The sequence below is a fragment of the Aptenodytes forsteri genome, unplaced genomic scaffold (assembly GCF_000699145.1).
Source record: "Aptenodytes forsteri isolate BGI_AS27 unplaced genomic scaffold, ASM69914v1 Scaffold286, whole genome shotgun sequence".
NCBI classification, from domain to species: Eukaryota; Metazoa; Chordata; class Aves; order Sphenisciformes; family Spheniscidae; genus Aptenodytes; species Aptenodytes forsteri.
In genome coordinates, this window is record NW_008794491.1 from 262,086 (window position 1) to 265,346 (window position 3,261).

Here is a 3,261-nt window from a genome sequence, read left to right on the forward strand (position 1 = left end):
ATCAGGGGGATGGAAGACCTCTCCTATGAAGAAAGACTGAGCGAGTTGGGGTTGTTCAGCCTAGAGAAGAGAAGGCTTTGGGGAGACCTTATTGCAGCCTATCAGTACTTAAAGGGGGCTTATGAGAAAGATGGGGACAAACTTTTTAGCAGGGCCTGTTGCAACAGGACAAGGGGAAATGGCTTTAAACTAAAGGGGGGTAGATTTAGACTAGATATAAGGACAACATTTTTTACACTGAGGGTGGCGGAACACTGGAACAGGTTGCCCAGAGAGTTGGTGGATGCCCCATCCCTGGAAACATTCAATGTCAGGTTGGACGGGGCTCTGAGCAACCTGATCTAGTTGAAGATGTCCCTGCTCATTGCAGGGGGGTTGGACTAGGTGACCTTTAAAGGTCCCTTCCAACCCAAACTATTCTATGATTCTATGATTCTATGTTTTTACATCAGGTTTAACTTAAACTGATTAAATCTGCATTTTTAACAAGAGAAATAAAACCCTAAAGATGTATTACTCCCTCCTTATATGCAGAACTGTATATTCATATATACTTATACTGCAAATTAGCAAACGATGGAGAGGGAATCTCCATCTATATTCTTTACTCCTCCATATGGCCACCACTTACCCAACTACAAAATCGTGACAGTATGTCATTTGTCAGTGAACAGAAACAGGAGAAAAAGAGAGATAGCAGCACGTGCATCCTGTGGGCTGAAGAAACCACAAGAAAAGCTTGCAGAGTAATGTTCTTCAGTGCATTAATTTCTGCTACTTTCTTTACAGTTCTAGTCCATCACAAGATAGGAGGAAAAGGGGGGGAGAGGTGTCTCACACAGAACCAAATATACCTCCTTCATTTCAGCAGCAGTAAACTTAAGTCTCCAAGAGATGGCAGACCAGGAGACTGTAAACTATTACCGCCCTAAATCTCGTTTGCTACTTAATCCATTCACAGAAATACATCTGCTCTTTGTACTTGAAACACTGACTTTTGATTTCTTTTCTTGATCTCAAGAAAGATGATAATTTAGTATAGAGAAGATTGACATTTAATTTTCACTCTTTTGGGTGTAACAGTTACCTTTTGAGTTGTACAATACTGAAGTCCCTAATGATAAATTTGGGCACCAGATATCTGAGTCCTTAGGACATCCCACAGACAACCAATCAACTTTTACCAGTGCATCAGAATAATTCATATATGCCATCTAAAGAGAAAAGTGAAACTAACCTGGAAACTATTGTTGAAAACCACAAAGTTGCAACTAAGAAAACAGAAAAGTATGTTAAATTAGTCAAAGTGTTCCAGAGGGATTTCACCATTCTCCCAATTGTGACACTATCCAAGTTTCATTACATGCAGTCATAATCTGTTCTATTGGTATATATTAAGAAATCTATTATCCTGGTAGCAGTAAGTTTCTTTTATAATTGTCATTTACAGTCATCATAAGCATTTAGTGTCAAGAAAGACAAAAAACTAAATCAGATACCACACTAGTGCTACAGCAGTGTAAGACTGACACCAAACTGTTGTAGGGGAACACAAGAATCATTTTTACAAGCATCAGTAGCAGCACTGCCTTCATCTTCACTAAGTACTTGGTGGGCCTGCTCCCACCCTGAAGGCACTCAACCAGCCACAAACTCAATGATCTTTTCGATCTGCAGGGAAGCGTACACTGAAAACCAACTGGGCAGCTCCTGAAGTAACCAGGACATAAAGTGGTTTCTCTATGACACTGTCTATTGGCCTTAGCATGAAGGTACATGAGGAACGCAGAAGTGCAAACGCAAAGACTATCAGTCAACAGCACCTTTGGGCACCACCTTTATGAAATATTCTCTGTGTAGGAGGAGCCACGACACCTCACACTCCGGCACCCTCAGCTGTCGTTCTGAACGCAAGCTTCTCACCCCGTGTTGCTCCAGTGCTGGTACCAGTGCTGTACAAAGAAAGGAAAGAAGGCAGAGTGGGCTTAAGCAACTTGCGTTCACGCCGGCAGGCAGGCGATGCGGAGGCAGGAGCAGCCTGTTCGGCAACGACTGCGGTTCTAATCCTGCCGCCTTCCAGCCTGAGAGCGAGCTGAGGGTTAACGAAAGGGCCCGGGGCTGCGAATGCAGCGTGCCGCCCTCACAGCGGCTTCGGACGCGCTCCCGTACCGCCCCTGCGCCCCGCACAAGCCAGCAGGCAGGGGCGCTCCTCCGCCCCTGCCAACTTTTCCAAGCTTCCTTCCGGCAGGCGCCGGCCCCGCCGCGGGGCGCAGCCCACCGCCCCGAGAGGAGGCAGGGCTGCCGATGGGCAGCAGGGGACAGGATACGGGCTAGTAACGGCTGTCCCTTGCCGGCTGCCCTGAACCCGCTAAGCCCCTGGCCGGCCCCGCTGAACCCGCAAAGGCGATGTTTTCTTGCAGACAGCCCCTCGCAGGAAGCAAAGCTTGCAACAGGCGGAGCGCAGCGGAAGAGCGGGGCACTGTTGAGACACCGGGGCTCTGCGAAGAAGGGTGAAGCAGCGGCCGCGGGTGCCTTTCCGCCAGCAGCTTCGCTAGGAGAATGATCTGGCTGTGCACGGTCCTCTTCTTTGTCCTCCTCCGACTCTTTCGGCCCACAACCCTTTCCCCCCACTCACCTCCCGCCGCTTCCTGCAGGCGCCCAGGTGAAGGTGCGGTACGAGCCCTGCGCGCTGGGCAGCCCGGCTGTCCTCCGCCTGCCCTCGCTTCAGGGTGGAAGTAAGACCGCAGAGACAGGTTGAAACAACTTCCTAAACTTTGTTTCGAGCACGGGTGGCATAATCGGGCGAGGCAGGCAGCGCCCCGGGGGCGGGGCCGTGCAGTCGGAGCTCGGGCGCCCCGCCCGGGAGGCCGCTGCGGCGCGGGGGCCCGGTCGCACCTCACCTTTGGCAGGACCCGCTCTCCCCCCGGCGGCGGGTCGGGTCGGAGAGCCAGGGGAAGTCGACGAGGCACCGCCTGCCTTCGTCCCTCTTGCAGCCAGGACTACGTGCACGATGGCTTTCTCTAGGGTAAAGGCGTGGACTTGTAATCTCTGTAACCTAAACGGCACAGGGCAGAAGGGTTCGGAAGGGTGCGGGAAAACTCGTCCAACAGCAAGATCTTAAGGTGGCGACCAATCAAAATGGACTAACTAGGATCTTCCACGCCTTGTGATCTCAAGGTGTCCCAAGTCTAGTTACACATGTACGGAAGATGGCAACAGGAGACAGAATTGATTTCACATTCATTTGAATCAGAGATTTCA

General features: G+C 50.3%; 1 protein-coding gene across 1 annotated transcript in view; it reads right to left on the reverse strand.

Annotated features, from left to right (window-relative positions):
- CRACR2A (calcium release activated channel regulator 2A) overlaps nt 1–2,783 on the reverse strand; it is a 79,014-nt gene extending 76,231 nt beyond the window's left edge. The window contains exons 1-2 of the mRNA XM_019475025.1: nt 2,636–2,783; nt 1,824–1,952 (exon numbers count right to left, since the gene is read on the reverse strand). The gene's annotated coding sequence lies outside the window, so the exon portion shown is untranslated. The remainder of the gene's footprint in view (nt 1–1,823; nt 1,953–2,635) is intronic.
- Nucleotides 2,784–3,261: the final 478 nt, after the last annotated feature.